Source organism: Pan paniscus, chromosome 22 (genome assembly GCF_029289425.2).
Source record: "Pan paniscus chromosome 22, NHGRI_mPanPan1-v2.0_pri, whole genome shotgun sequence".
In the NCBI taxonomy this organism is placed as follows: domain Eukaryota; kingdom Metazoa; phylum Chordata; class Mammalia; order Primates; family Hominidae; genus Pan; species Pan paniscus.
In genome coordinates, this window is record NC_073271.2 from 17,254,273 (window position 1) to 17,271,472 (window position 17,200).

At 36.3% G+C, this 17,200-nt stretch overlaps 1 long non-coding RNA gene across 14 annotated transcripts in view; it reads right to left on the minus strand.

Annotated features, from left to right (window-relative positions):
* The window catches only part of LOC129394953 (uncharacterized), a 215,865-nt gene extending 202,323 nt beyond the window's left edge, over nucleotides 1-13,542 (minus strand). For 2 of the 14 annotated variants that reach the window (XR_008622386.2, XR_008622387.2), the window contains exon 1: nucleotides 13,173-13,520. This is a non-coding gene — a long non-coding RNA (uncharacterized LOC129394953). Of the gene's footprint in view, nucleotides 1-13,172 lie in introns of all 14 variants that reach the window. The other 12 variants (XR_008622389.2, XR_008622391.2, XR_008622383.2 and 9 more) reach the window with 10 other exon arrangements.
* Nucleotides 13,543-17,200: the final 3,658 nt, after the last annotated feature.

The window sequence follows — 17,200 nt, forward strand, 5'->3', positions numbered from 1 at the left end:
AAGAAAAGGTTTCTGGCTGAAATGGAAAGGTTGCTAAATTTTAGAATTACAAAATCAAACATGACTCAGGAGAATGTCTAGCACATAGGCAAAAAACATGTGACTAACTCTGCCAAGTATTTTTGGAATTAAGTAAATGCCTTATTTCATTTAAGAGTGATATTTTCATTGAATGCAAACTCTTTACTAGCCCACTCTAATTGCCTATCTTGGAATATATGATAATTGCAATGCATAGGTCAAATAAACTTCCTAACCTGTTCTTGAGCAATTTCAGTAGGCTTCCTGCAAGTTAAGTGAAAGTATCAAATAAAAAATTGTAATATCCTTTTTTTTTCTAATTGGAACATAGTTTTTATTACCACTTTGAGCATTGCTATTTCATCTGTGATCTTGAAGTAACTACTGCTTGATGACTCTGATAAAGGATAAAGGTCATGGCTAACTTTGTATTAGCATCTTGCTTTTGTCTAGTAACAGCGTGACCCCTTGCTCTCTGGCATGTTTAAAGAAAAGAAGAGATCTGTGGTATTTATGATGATTGAGAAACTGTAACAATGCCTGGGTAGGGGGTTAATTAGGAATGAAAATGGCTTGACATCTCTCCAAAACATCTCTTCTGGGAGGTCATTTTCAGAGGAATGCAGACTTATGCATCTCTGAAGTGCTTTATAAAAAGCATATTCTTTTAGAAAATGAAGAACCAGTCAAGAACTAGAAAGGATGCATAATGAGTGAAAAGTAATTTCAAAAATACATTAAGAAATCTGGTAATTCCTGTCTGTTAAATCATGCAATTTGCATGTATTTTACTGCAGATTTGAAAAAATAATACTAATTTATGGAAGATATGTTGTAATTGATTGTTTCAGTCATTTTTCTCAGTTTGCACTAAATGAGAGACACTATTTTGCTTGTATTTATGATTAAATTGTGTTCAGAGTAATGAAAGATAATTATAAATTGTCTACCACAGAGTCAGTTAATTTTATCCTATTCACATCACAAAATATAGACACAGCATTGTTGTGACTACTAAACAAAGTTTGTTTATTCACTGATTGTCAAGTGAGTATAGGGTATGTTAACCACAAGAGAAAATTAAAATAAAATATAAATTTACAAAAAAATACTTTCTACCTTATAGGATCTTACAGTCTACTAGAGGGTATATGATAGTTTCAAAAATTAATATAAGATAATAGTTGTTTATTTCCAGCAGTTGATGCTAAAAATACTGTCAAAATAACCAGCGTATAAATCAAATTCAAATTGACTCCTTCTGCAATAGGGGAAACCACTACCTTGACCATCTTAGTAAAGTTGCAGATGGGACACATCAATGGTAATATATTCAAAAGATATGGAAGATCTCATTTAAGATGGGTCTTTTCTAAGGACAGACACAATTTAAAAGTAAGAGGCATAATCTTCCATGTTGAAAATAAGGAAAGAGATTTCCCTCCCCTCCTTTTACTTTGAGCATTTTGTTTATAAAACATGTAATGTTAAGTAATTACTTCCCTCTTTGAAATGTATATATATATCATTTTGAAGACCAGATTGGCATTTTGTCAGCTTTGTGATCTAGGTTTGTATTTCTAAAAGACCAAGAACCGTCTCTTTGAAAGGTAGCAGCACCTTCTCCCAGCTTCTGTGGAAAGTTAGGAGAATATCTTTAGTGGGCACCTTGTTCCAAGTTGCAAAACTACCTCTTGTCATGAAGATATGAAAAGTTTGTTTCTTCTTATCTAAAGGTCACCCCAATTATCAAGTAAAGTCAAGAAGAACTCTGTGTGACAAATCATGCTGTCAAGTTCTCTGATTTCAGAACTAGTTATTGTTTATCTTGAAACATGTAGAAACGTTCTCTGACTTACAACAGTTCAACTGACAATTTTTTGACTTTACTATGTGTATATTAATGGTGAATACTCATATAAATATTCTGTTTTTCACTTTCACTGCAGTATTTAATAAATTGCGTGAGATATGCAACACTTTATTATAAAGTTGGCTTTGTCATAAAATGTTTTGTCTAAATGTAGCCTAATGTAAGTTTTATGAGCATGTTTAAGGTAGGTTAGGCTAGGCTATGATTCAGTAAGTAGCTAGTCAGACGTAAGTGTGGCAGGAGAGGTCCCCCTACACACCAAACAGGAATGTCAAATGACCATCTGGTGATGGTCAGGTGGTTGTTACATGATCTCACTAACATAATAATTGGTCACAGCTGGAACCAGGGAAAGGCAGTCTCCCAAAAGATAGAAACACCTAAAACTAGTAATTAGCAGCTTTCTGATGAGATCTCAGGAGCTGGGTGAGTGGGCTCAAACATGTGCACTAAGAAGCAACATGGAGGCATTTAACTGGTATATGGCCTTCTACTTGACTAGTAAGGGAAGAATGCCGCAAGTGAGCATGCGTCCAACTCCAGTAAATATACTGCACATGCGGCTCCTCCCAAGTGCTGGAAGGCCACTACGTATACAGATTACCAATGTACAAGACCCCAAGTCAAAGGTCAAACTGCACTCGATCTCTCAATTGTCCACTTGGCCCTCTTCCAAGTGTACTTTACTTCCTTTCATTCCTGCTCTAAAGCTTTTTAATAAACTTTCACTCCTGCTCTAAAACTTGCCTACATCTTTCACTCTGCCCGTGCCCCTCAGTGGAATTCTTCCTTCTGAGGATACAAGAATTGAGATTGCTGCAGACCCATACAGATTCACCACTGCTAACAGGTTAGCTGTATTAAGTGCATTTTTGACTTATAATGTTTCCAACATATGATGAATTATTGGAACGTAACCCCATTAGAAGTCAAGGAGTATGTGTATATAATGATATGTGTGTTCTTGACTATACAAAAGGGTGAGATTTCTTTTTGTCTTTGAAATCTTTTAATGGATTGTCTGTAATGCGCATCACATTCTTGTTCAATGCTTATTCGATAATAAAAGTTGTGTCTTTCCCTACTACCTTTGAAGAAAGGAATTCTGGCTGGGCATGGTGGCTCACGCCTGTAATCCCAGCACTTTGGGAGGCCGAGGCAGGCGGATCTTAAGGTCAGGAGATCGAGACCATCCTGGCTAACACGGTGAAACCCTGTCTCTACTAAAAATACAAAAAATTAGCTGGATGTGGTGGCAGGTGCCAGTAGTCCCAGCTACTCGGGAGGCTGAGGCAGGAGAATGGCATTAACCTGGGAGGTGGAGCTTGCAGTGAGCTGAGATTGCACCACTGCACTCCAGCCTGGGTGACAGAGCGAGACTCTGTCAAAAAAAAAAAAAAAGAAGAAGAAGAAAGAAATTCTAAGTTGAGAGATGATTTTGTTTTACTTATATTTCCCCAGAGCTTCCAACGCACAGGGCCTGTTTGGAACTGGGCAAAGTTTGTTATATGACATTTTAGAATTCATGGGCACAATGAAAGAACAGCTCTAAGTAAATTTGGAACTGTAAAGATTTGTTTATTCAGCTGATTTGAGCATATGTTGTTCTGAGGAGGTAAAGTAGACTTGTCTATTGTTCAGATAAATGGACAGTCAGGAAGTTTTTAAGCAAATCATAAAGTTATTACAGTGCTGGCTCAGAAAACAATACTCACAAGTGTGACACTTTGACATGCTGAGCTAAACAAGCAGTTTCGAGGTCTCTCTCTGACCTTCCCCCGCCTCCCTGTCTCTCTGATCTTCTTTATGGAAGCAGCAAGATAAACCCTTCTTGGAATTTCTTTAAGAAAACTTCTTTCCAAAAGAAATGCTATTGCCTTAACATCACCTCCCTAGGGATCTCATCAAATAACTAGGAAAGATTACCCACAGGAGAAGAGAAGACTAGGAGTTTTCACCATACCCAGACATATTTGTATCTATTCTTCTTGGAGCATCTCACTGAGAGATTACCTGGGAGGCTTTATCTGCATAATAAGAAAACCTTTGTTCCCAGTGAAGTTTAGCCCCTCACCTACCTGCCACCTCCTTCAGTGCTGAGAAATATTTTGTCTCATGTCATTGTTCTTTGGGCTTATTCATTTCCCCTGAATCATTGATGCCTACATGCCTCACCTATCTCCTCTTGCCCTATGAAGGAGAGTGCAAAAGCATCTGGAGCTCACTGGGTTATTGAATAACCATTCTTCTGTGATTTTCTCATGCTCTGCATGTTAAATCAATCTGTATTCCCTTTCTCTTATAAATCTCTGTCTGTCGTCAGTTCATTTTCAGTGAACCTTCACAGGGCAAAGGGGAAGCTTTCCCTTGGCCCCTGCAACATCTTCATCTTCCTGGGTTAAAAACTTTTGGACAATTAAATTCTTGTCAATTGCAGGCAGTAGAGTAGTAAATTCATGTTAGTTTAGACAGCAAACAGTGTCTGTGTGTAATGGTTTTAGTCCTCTTCTGTGAAATTGTCATTTGAATGATGGAAGCCAGATGATGTTGGTGTTCAGGGTAAAGAGACATTGTGAGATAGAGCAAGGACCCCCTTTTTAGGAACCTGAAGCCCCCAAAGCATGGAAATAACAGAAAATCCTGAGTTCCTTAAGGATAACTTCAGGTACCAAGCTAGCCCCAGAACTAAATAAGTAACTTGTTAAACAAGAAGGTAATAGTAGCTTAAAACAATAGCCAAGGAAGTTAGAGTTCTGGAGATACTTGCTTTCCTCATAGAAACGAAGGATAGCATCTTAACATATGTCCCTGACTTGTCTTTCAGAAACTTGGACCCCCACTGAGGACCTTCAGCAAAGGGATTCATGGGCACAGATAAGGGCGAAGTGAAGATGAACTTTAACTATTGTCTTTTTCTCTAAATTTCTTCCTGAGGGAATTGGAGAAATCACTCCTCACCCCCAGGCAGTTAATGTTTTTCTACTGACCCCAAATTTTTAAACAAAACTTCTCTTCCTTAACTAATTGCAAATCAGCAGATCTTAGAATCTGTCTACGACCTGTAAGCACCACCATCCCTGCTTCAAGATATCCTGCCCTTTTAGGCCTAAACCAGTGTGTAATCTCCATGTACTGATTTACTATTTTGCCTGTAGCTTCTGCTTTCCTAAAACTTATACCTGCCTTTAAAAACACTTGCCTGCAAGCCATTGGGAAGGTTAGGATTTGAGCACTTAGCTGCCTGGTCCTCCTTGCTGGGTTCCTTGCAATAAATGCCTTTCCTTCTTTTGCTGCAAAACTCCATGCAGATACCTGGTTTTACTGTGCTAAGCAAGTGGACCCCCGTTATGTTCTATAATACAACAATTGTATTTCAGTTATGCTGTGATAAGTATGTTCACAAATTATTGGAATGCATGACTGTTCTTGAAGACTAGAGAGAATTTCAATAGGAAGGAATGAGTAGGAAGGATGTCCCTGGTAGAAATGGCTATTTGGATGACAAATAAAACTATATGGAATGAAAAGGAGGTAAATTTGAATATGCAACTCCACAAAAAAAATAGCCAGAAATTAGGCTGGAAATAAGAGAGAGAACCTGATGTTGACCTAAGAATGTTGGCCTTTACTTGGTAGAAATCAGGGGAAAATTTAAATTAAATGTTGGCTCAATAAAGACATGTTAGTTTAATAAAATCAGTAAATAAACCAGCTAGGATGCTCTTAAAAGCTGGATATATTTTATTGGTTTTAATTATCCAATATTAAAAGATACCTATAGTAGGGGGTTTAAGGGTTAGATATTTCAGCTTCTCAACAATTCCAGGATTCTGGGGCAGCTTCATACTATTCTCCTGTTCACAGAACAGCTATCCTGTAGACTTGGCATACTATACTCATAAAATTAAGTCAAATCCAATATTTAAAAATGTGGATCTCTGTCTGCTTCTCTCTCTCTGCCTTTGTTGTTGTTATTGTTAATCAGGAAGGTAAATCTTTTCAGAAATCTTCCAGAACACTGAACTTTAGGTCGTAAGATGGACAGGATTAGGACACATGCCTATGTCCTTGTAAGGAAAGGAGTATGAAAGTAAAAGGAAAGAAAAAGGAATGAGAAAAAAAAAATTATCCTTTTCAGAAATCAAATTATATTCTACAAAGATAGAATAATATTAAAAAGTTTTATTTTACCTTCAGAAATGTTATTGAATTGATAGACAATGATACAGTCATGATAAGAGAGAAACAAATGATAATGATTAAATAAAATATTAGAGAGGTTGTGATAATAGTTTAATTAGGAAACAAGGTCTGCTCTAATCTCGTATCTTATTATTGCGCAGATTCCAGAGAGATTAGCATAATTAATTGAATAACCTGAAGCCATAAAATAGATTCAAATGAATATATTTTTGATATTGAGATCAGAATTGTCTAATGATAAAAGTGAAATCACAAATGAAAAGAGAGATCACAAATGAAAAAATATCTATCTATCTATATATATATATGGTTTAATGACATGATAAAAAGATTTAAAAGAAAAATGCTCCAAAAATATTTGCCATTTATTTGATGAGTGATTGTATATTATTGCTAAAGTCAAAGAGCTTTACAGAATAATTTGTTTTTAAAAACCCACATAATTTTCCCATAAAGGGGCAAAGAGCAGAGAAATGCAAACCAAAACCACAATGAGATACCACCTCACACCAGTCAGAATGGCCATTATTAGAAAGTCAAAAAATAGCAGATGCTGGTGAGGTTGTGGAGAAAAATGAATGATTTTAAACTGTTTGTAGGAGTGTAAATTAGCTCAACCATTTGCGGAAGATATTCCGCAAATATCTAGAGGCAGAAATACCATTCAATCCAGCAATCTCATTACTGGGTATATACCCAAAGGAATATAAATAATTCTATTATAAAGACACCTGCACATGTACGTTCATTGCAGCACTATTCTCAATAGCAAAGGCATGGAATCAACCAAAAAGCTTTTCAATGATAGAATGGATAAAGAAAATGTGGTACATATACACCATGGAATACTATGCAGCCATAAAAGGGAATGAGATCATGTCCTTTGCAGGGACACGGATGCAGTTGGGCGCCATTATCCTTAGCACACTAATGCAGGAACAGAAAACCAAATACCACGTGTCCTCACCTATAAGTGGGCACTGAATGATGAGAACACATGGACACATGGGGAGAGCAACACACTCCAGGGCCTGTCAGAGGTCAGGGAGTGGAAGGAGGGAGAGCATCAGGAAGAATAGCTAATGGATGCTGGGCTTAATACTTAGGTGATGGGATGACCTGTGCAGCAAACCCCCATGGCACATGTTTACCCATGTAACAAACCTGCACATTCTGCACATGTACCCCTGAACTTAAAAGTTGGAAATTAAAAAAGAAAATAAATTAAAAGAATAAAGAATATTTGTACCTCTATTTTTATTTTGACAACTTTACAATACATAGTACTGCAAATGAAAAAATATGTGTAAAGAATAAATTATGAAAGAAAAACTACTAAAACCAAAAATTACAAATTTGAACATGATTATATTTTCTATCATATTGTAAAAGGAGAATAAACATGAATATATAAGGGGTGTTAAGGATGTTAAAAATTGGTCCTTCATATTTAGCATGTTGAAACCAATTACAACTACCACTGTAATCTCAGCACTTGGGAGGCCAAGGCAGGAAAATAGCTTGAGGCCAAGAGTTTGAGACCAACCTGGGCAACATAGTGAGCCCCTGTCTTTACAAAAAATTTAAAAATTACCCTAGTGTGGTGGCACACACCTGTAGTCCTAGCTACTCAGGAGGCTAAGGTAGGAGGACCACTTGAGCCCAGGAGTCTGAAGCTGTAGTGTGCTATGATCACACCACTGCACTCCAGCCTAAGTGACAGATAGGCTGTCTCAAAAATCTAGGAAAAAAAATTTTTAAATTTGTTAAAAAGGTAGCACTACCTCAACTAGTTTCTGGAACATGTTTCAGTAACACATATATTAAAATATTAAAATATGCTTTTGACTTATTAATACTGTGGTCAAAATACTACTCCACATGCTTCGTAAATATTAACCTGTATAATCTTACAAGTCTATAAACTAGTTATTTTCATTTCTCTTCCACAGATGAGAAAACTGGGTTACTGAGGGGTTAAGTAAATGAACTCCGGGCTCACAGTTGATATGTATTAGAGCCAGATTTCAACACCGTGGTGTCTGTCTCAAGAGCTCACATGCAGTTTGCCTCTCTACCTTTAATAATCTCACTTACAGAAATATTTAGAGGCATTATGAAGATGTATGTAGAAGGTATTTGCATAAGGAATTTTTAATGCAGCTAAAACTTTGATATGCAGTAAGTTCCAAACACAGGAGAATTTTGTTTAAAATGTTTACACTCATCATAATTGCCAGTGGTAATCTTATGCTTCCAGCTGGTGATTAATCCCATCAGCACTTTCTATATCTTAAGTAAATGACAAAATCCATGTTCCAAAAGCATCTGATCTGTAGTCGTTTTTAGCAAGAGTTTGGCAAATTCTTGGCAGTATCAGCAAAAGTGTGAATCTCTGGACAGAGGAGGTAGGCTATAGGAAGAAGGAAGTGTTCAAATTGTATGATTGCTTGGTAGACATCTCCCTTTCAGTCTTCATCCTTATCTCTTCTTACCAGCCAAAAGATTTCATTGCAAAATTCTCTTTCTTTCTCTCTCTCTCTCTTTCTTTCGTTCATTCATTCATTTTTTAGATGGAGTCTCACTCTGTCACGCAGGCTGGAGTGCAGTGGCGCAATCTCTGTTCACTGCAACCCCACCTCCCAGGTTCAAGTGATTCTCCTGCCTCAGCTTCCTAAGTAGCTGGGACTACAGGTGCGTGCCACCATGCCCGGCTAATTTCTGTATTTTTAGTACAGATGGGATTTCACCATGTTGGCCAGCATGGTCTCTATCTCCTGACTTCGTGATTCACAAGCCCAGGCCTCCCAAAGTGCTGGGATTACAGCTGTGAGCCACCACACCCAGCCACAGAGTTCTATTTCTGCATTGTCTTCTATTCAGAAAAGATTTTGTCACTTTCAAGTAGGGATCATAGATTCAGTCTGTTTCTCTGCCTAGTCTCTCTTTTACCCTAACCTCTCTTTAGGAGATAGACCAAAAGATAGATAGACCGACAATGAGAGAGAATGAGTGATAGTCTAGAATAGAGAAGGAGAGCAGGAGAACATGGGAGAGAGAGCAAGGCAATTTTTTCTTATGTGCTCTAACTTGATCCCTCTGTTTTATGGACTTTCTGTGTATGCTCTGCTGTCTAAAGTTTAGGAAAAAAACTTTACCATGTTCAGCTTAAGTTAAACATGTTTAATCTCTTAATCTATGTCAAGTGGTAGAACTGATAACCCCAAGAGATTAACCGTCATCTCCACTTTTCCAGCTCCTGGAATACTATATATCCTGAATCACCTAAGACAGGGGTCCCAAACCCCCAGGACATGGACCACACAGCAGGAGGTGAGCTGCGAGTATTACTGCCTGAACTCTGCCTCCTGTCCGATCAGTGGCAGCATTAGATTCTCACAGGAGTGCGAACCCTATCGTGAACTGTACATGTGAGGAATCTGGATTGTGTGCTCCTTATGCCAATCTTTTAATAATGTCTGATGATCTAAGGTGGAAGAGTTTCATCCTGAAACCATCCCCACCCTCCTAATCTAAGCAAAAATCTGAACAAATTTTATGAACAGATGGGAACACTGTCTTTTGCAGAAGATGGGGATTATAAAAGACACATCATCATGAATTGATCCCCTCACATGTGGAGAGTGAAAATATTAATAAGAAACTGTAGGAGAAAACATGAAAGAGAGAGAGAAAAAAATTCAAAGAAGTAACCATAGATACCAAAACAAAAACAAAAACTCCTCTGTAATGATTAAAATGTCTTGGCAAAAATATAGACGTTGCCCCTTTCCTGGACTACTCTCCGTCTTATGCCCAGAGTATAACAGCTCCAAAGAAGTAAAATAAATATTATGTTTGAAATGCAGATGAAGTTTAACAAAGGGGCATTTAATGGATGCAGAGAATTCTAAAATGTTTGATTCCCTATTAACTTGTTGGGTGATCTCATTTACAAAGAGAGGATTTGTGTTATTTTTGAAGAATTTAGAATGTCACAGAATTTAAAGTTGTAAGCTTGTTACATTAGAATGATGATCATTGATATCAAGGTTTAAGAGTCTTCTGTTTGGGAGACTTCCAAGAAAACATTTACTATATAGAGGGTTAAATTACAGAGCCATATGAAGAAAATTCTAAGTTTTTGAAACATTAGTAAGAAGATTTTAAGCAAAACCTCAAAGCCTAACTTTGCATGCCTTTGTTTTTGTTAACTATGTGGGATTCTAAATTACCTTAAGATTATCTCCTTGATCCCAGTAGGAAAATGCAAGGTTTTGATTGGTATTTGTCAAGATGATACTTAATGTTTATATTACATGTCTTATTTTAAAAATATGCAGCATGATGTATTAGGTTTGTAGGAGAAAGCGGTATAAAATACATAAGCCATATATAATCTATCTGATATGGTTTGGCTGTGCCCTCACCCAAATCTCATCATAAATTGTAATTCCCACAATTCCCACGTGTTGTGGGAAGAACCTGGTGGGAGGTCATTGAATCATGGGGGCGGGTCTTTCCCATGCTATTCTGGTGATAGTGAATATGTCTCATAAGATTTGATGGTTTTAAAAAGGGGAGATTCCCTCAGAAGCTCTCTCATCTTGTCTGCTGCCATGTGAGATGTGCTTTTCATCTTCCGTCATGATTATAAGGTCTCCGCAGCCATGTGAAACTGTGGAACTACGGAAATTTAAGTCAAAATTGTAAGGAGGGGATTTAGAAGTTTTTTTAAAAATGCAAAAATTGTGGCTTTAAAATTAAATAATTGGGAGGTAAATTTGTTTACGGAGCCAGATATCATGTATATACAACTTGTATTTGAAAAATGAATTACGGAATTATAGAATAATACGTGTGCAGCCTTTTGGAGAATGCGTTATTACAGCTTTTCTCATCATCCCTAGGTGGAAAAGAGCCTTATCTCCAGGTGGCTGATAATCTCCACCAACACAAGCCTAGTAATAGAATATTCACTTTTTGTAATACTTTGGAAACCTTCATTTTTTAATATTTTAATGAATTCCAATGCCCTTCAATTAAAAATAATTGAATTAATGCTATCCATCCCCAGTGTGAAAATACGATGAGAAATTCATATGCCACTTCATCAACAGAACTTTAAACATAGGTTTAAAAATATAACATTCAGCTACCAGAAAAATTCCTCAATGTATTACTTTTTGATTGCGATATTACCCTTTGTTCTTCTGAAGAACTTATTTTTTCTTTTTTTTTTTTGCAACTCTGTATCTGAATTACCTTTCAGATGATTGCCATGCTGTCTGTGATTTCCCTTATATTTAAACACTTTATAAATATGTGTTTTACGTTATGAACTCAATCTCCATATTTTCAAAATCTACATTTTTGCTTTTCAAATGTGTATTATTATCTTTTTTAAGTTTGTCAACTTGTGAATACAGAACTTTTTCCCCAAAGGGATCCTTAAAGTCCTGGAAGTGTGTGTATTGTGTGCTGCAAAGGCGAATTTACATCAATGTATTAAAGAGAAACTATAAAATTGATCCATTAAGAATTAAAGGTGGAGCCGGGCGTGGTTGCGGCCACCTGTAGTCCCAGCTACTCGGGAGGCTGAGGCAGGAGAATGGTGTGAACCCGGGAGGCGGAGCTTGCAGTGAGCCGAGATCCCGCTACAGCACTCCAGCCTGGGCGACAGAGCTAGACTCCGTCTCAAAAAAAAAAAAAGAATTAAAGTTGGAAACCCCCCAGTTTATGGACAGTAGTAAATTCCCCTAATTTCTTCTTGTATACATATCTTAAATGTTGGGAACAGGGAGGTAGGAGGGAGAATCTTGCTAAAACTATAAAAAGAAAGAAGAGAAAATTTATGGGTTTATTGTTAAATTAATGGTCTTTTAAGAGTATTTAATATGATAGAAGACATTAGTTGTATTTAAGCTTTAAAAAGAGCATAAAATCTGTGTATATTTCCCATTTAATAAAATTTAATGTATATTCACACATGAACATTATGCATTTGGTAATGTTCTATTACTAAAATCCTATGTGTAGAAACAAGTTCATTAACTGATTTGGTTTGGCTCAGGAGCCCAGTTGCAGGGTAACAGAAACACATAAATGAACAATTAACTAAATCAATGATGTTTAAACATCTGTTTTAAAAACTAGGCTTGGGTAATAAAGCCATAAGTAATTCTTATTATTTTTAAATAAAAATGCTTACTCAGTTGAATTTCTGCCCTTCCTCTAGCACTTCTCTAAGATGGGTTTTGGGATATCATTGAGAGCCTTGTACAACCGTAAACACTGTGAGCCCTACCTCCTCTTTGATTTTCTGAGCAGTTGTGTGCTACTAAATGATTCAAAATTGTCTCTCTGAAAAACAGGCAAACAAATAAAAATCTGACTTGTCGCATTTGCCAGTTTCCATGGTGCAAATACTCTTATGATCACTTCTAAAACTTCCAATATGCAATTGTTGAGAAGAGATGTGCACAGTTGGCCCCAGGAAGCCAGCGGAAACCTCTGTCATACTTCACTGCTTCTCAGGCACAGTCTGCTCCAAGAATACCTCTCCCATTTCTGGCAGTTTTTGGAGGTGGTTTAATGTGTGGCCTGTTCTTTCTAGGCTTGCTCAGGACTGCTATATTGGACCTTACCTTGTGCCCTGTCAAAGCTCTAGAATAGAGGTTAGAAACGTTTTCTTAAAGGTCTAGAGAGTAATTAATTTTAGACTTGCAGGCAAATGGCTTCTGTTGCAAAAAAAATTAACTCTGCCCTTGAAGCTCAAAGGCAGCTGCATAAAATGATGGATGTGGCTGCATCCCGGTAAATTTTCATTTATAGAAACAGGCCCTGCAGCTCTTAACTGTCCCTTGTTCACAAACTCCTGAATTTCTGCTACAGCCTTCGACCAGCTCTGAACCGCAAGCTGTTGACACCATGGCTTCTGTGCAGGACTACCATGAAAAGTTATCTCATCCCTGTATTCGACTGCACTGTATAGTCAAAACCACTCTGCTTTCTTCCTCAGCTCGAATTATCAAACACCAAACCAAGAGCAGAAATAAAAATTTTGGCCACTTACCTTCTCTCTGTTTTCTTGTATTTTCTTTTCTCTTGATCCATGCCAGAAAGAAAAGGCAGTATTATTCCTGCTATGTCATGTTATCCTTCTACTAAAGAACAAAAATCACACAGTCCAGCTGGCATAGGCATCATGCCAGGGTGCAATTCTCTGCTCTGAATCCTTCAAACTTGTTCTTCAGGAGCTTGAAATATCTTTTTGTCTAAACCTGAATTTCAAAATCACTGCCTTGCTGAAGGGATCAAATACTCCACCTGCTTGGAGATGGTATCCTCATGATTCAGCTTTCAATGGGAGATGATTGAAAAGGGAAATGAAAATTCATTTAAATAATTCCTATGATATATGCATATTAATATTAGAAAAACATCAAAATAACAACAGTGCTTATATTTTTCTGGAGTAAGTAACTTTTTAAAATTACACAAGTAATCACATAAATAACTGCAAATTATTTTAAAATCAGAATAATTAAAATCTTAAAATAGTTGGAATTGAGAAGGCTATGAGAAGCCTATACAAAATATTCTACAAGTTATTCCACATTATTTTCATGATAATTAAGTGGAAATTTAGGTAGTAGACTAATTAGCAAATTAAAAAAAGAAAATATGGTTATAGCAAAATGAAATAGATTCTCATGCCAAAGCTTGCCTGAGAGTTTTAGCCACAGACAAGGGGGAATATCTGTGTAATAGGGATGTTGCAGATGGTCCGATTTCCCTGAACCTAAACTAATCACTGCTCCTGCTTTGGTCTAAGAGAAAAAAAGCATCCTTTCAAAAGCGTTAGAATGTGTGTTACATAAACCACTAGTTCTTTCTAATTCTTTTGCTCAGTCCTATCATTTAAAGCCTGAATAGATTAGAAATACTCTATTTAAATTTTTACATTTAAACAGTAGTCAAATGTATTTCACTATTGTATGAAGCTTGATATTTACATGCGAATTGAGTTTCATGAGATATCAAAGAATAACGATGTAGAAGATAATCTGTTACATACTCTTTTGAAGTATATTTTTTATGAAAAAATCTCTTGCATTTGGCTTTGTTTGTCTGTGTTTTATTTCAGGGTCATTATATTTTATCCACATGGAACATATTCTAGAACACATTTTCCTTTAACTTTATAAGACACAGATAAGTATTATATGCATCATTGATATCTGAACATGATTAAGAAAATTAAATTGCCCGGGCCTAAATAATTCTTTAAAAGTGTCCCATTAGAAAAATCAGAACATATCACATTGTAATTATTATCTTTTATAAAACATCACTATATTTAGAAAAATAAGTACATTATGGTGAAATAGCAAGGAAAAACCTACACTAATATAATATATGCATACCGATGATATTTCTAACTGAATATTTTTAAATCACATTTATTAAAGGCAAGTTCGGATAGGTACTACTAATATTTTTATTTCAAAGAGTATTCTTCAACTGATGATATTTTTAAGTCTAGAGATACTGTGGCATTTTTTTGAAATATCAATATCAATGAGTACATGTCACAACTTACTAGCATCAAATTAACTGAAAGAAAAAACGTAGATAAATAGAAATTTAAAAATTCAAAGATTTTTAACTCATCTATGCACATTTTCTCAATTTATCATTGAGGAAACTCAGGCACCTATGTTCCCTGAACTCACAAGTACTAGCAAAAATAGATACAGCACATGAGTTTAGATTCTTTACATGAGGGTATTGGGGTATAGAAAAAAAAAGGCATATGAAAGAAGAGGTAAAATTATAGCCAGTAGCATTTTATTGTCATTGTTCAAAGATAAAGAGGTAGGGGCTGCAATGCAGCCCTTTATTTTCTTGGCATGCTTGATTTTGAGATTTTAATTTATCTAAACTGAAGAGAAACCACTGGCTCAGGGGAAACCAAGTTTGTCATTTGATTGCTTGTCTGCTTGCTTGCTTGTTTTCCTAAGACTAATACCTGGGGGAAATATCTCCAGGGAGCACCTAATGATGTAGAGATATTTGTCCCCAAGGGTGTTCCTTCAAAACACTCAAGTGAGTGCTCTTTACTATTTTATATCACTTTTCCTCAGTGAAAGACAATTTTCCAAATGGCCAATCACTTCTCAGCATTCTAATTGTTTAATCTGATTGAAGAATAAAATTGAGACTAGCTTGAGAAGTGATCATTTGATCAAGGCCAGTCACACAATCTTTACAAGACTCTAACTCAGATCTCTGGAATCATAGGTAATAATATGACCAGTACTGAATTTTAGATGTAATTGAGAATTTCTTGAACTACTGTGTAGGTTCAATCTTATTTTGCTTTCATTTTCCTTTATTCCTATATTTATCAGGATAGTCTCTGGTAATTTTAATTTTTTACTTTAGAAGGTTTATTCTTTGTTATTCTTCAAAAGCTCCTTATAGATTTCCCATGTGTCAAGTAAGTAAATATATGCTATCTAAAAAATAAATTGACTGAATATTCAGTTCAATCAAACAACTACATGTAGACAGATTGAAAGGAATACATTTGCTAAGAATAAATGTACAAGTTTCTTGCATTATCAGTCTTGAGACCAAGGTTACCCACAGCTCAAGTACTTCTTTGCTATAATTTTACAACCTCACTGTATCATGGTTTTGAGTAGAGACAATTTCTTTTTTAACCCTTTATTATTTATGGTAGTTACAAATAATGTATAACATAGTACATGTGCTATGTTTAATGGATTTTGTGTGAATAAATGATACATATAATTTCATAAATAAGTTTATATGATTACATAAATTATAAAAGTCTTAAATCAATCACCCTGTTTTACTCTGTCTATAATTTGGTCCATTAATTAATTAATTATTAAGATGCCATTCATCTAAAATTTCAGTAATGGGAGTAAGTCTTCTTATTGGTGTCTTTTAACAATGAAGATGATTTTGGGTATGAAGTTATGGAAGAAATAACAGTTGTATAAAACAGTAAGGAGATTTATTTATTCAAGTAACACGAATATATTTTTGGAGGCTGAGGCGGGAGGATGGCTTGAAGCCAGGAACTGGATACCAGCCTGGGCAAGAAAGTGAGATCCCCACCTTTACAAAAAGAAAAAAAATAAAAGAAGGTAACAAGAAGAATGATCCAGGGAAGGATGACTTTTCTATTGGTTAATTCATGGGCCCAGTGATATCATTAATTACCTGACTCCATTTCACCTTTCTGCTCGGTCATTCCTAGTGTTTTTCCAGTGTGCCTCATGGATGTAAGAGGGCTGCAGCGGCTCCACACAACACATACTCACATTCTAGTATGTAGAATGGCATGAACTGTCTAATCCCTAATGACTGGAACGGAACCACCCATCATGATTCTCCTCTGGACCTGGGGCTAGTTATTGGCTGTAGCGAAGGATTGTAGGGTTAAATACTGTTAGCTGGGAGCATAACTAAGAGTCTGCTGCATATCTGCATTGTACTGAGTTAGAAAGTTATTTTAATTTTCATAGATTGAGGCACAATGAGTGATCACTGCTTGATGAGGAATGATGAAGGCGGCATTCAATAAATGATTTAAGGAAGGTGCAGAGACCAAAAGTTCTGTATTGTTTCCATTCAAACAGGCTGAGAAAAGCCATGTTATTATGTGCAGTCACAATATTAATACCAATTTTTCAAGGTGAGACTTATGAAATTAGCAAGAAATGGGACATTTGACAATATATAATATGAAATGATGATCCGTTGGCCTGAATAAGAAAAGATGAGTTAGAATGCTACAAAGAATCTTTCTGTTCATTGATGGGACAATTATCAAATGCATGAATACCCCTTTCCTACCCATTAATTTAAATCCTCTTTAAGGCCAGGCACAGTGGCTCATGACTGTAATCTCAGCACTTTGGGAGGCTGAGGCCAGCAGATCATTTGAGGTCAGGAGTTCGAGATCAGGCTGGCCAACGTGGTGAAACCCCATCTCTACCAAAAAATACAAAAACGTACCTGGGCATGGTGGCGCATGCCTGTAGTCCCAGCTACTCAGGATGC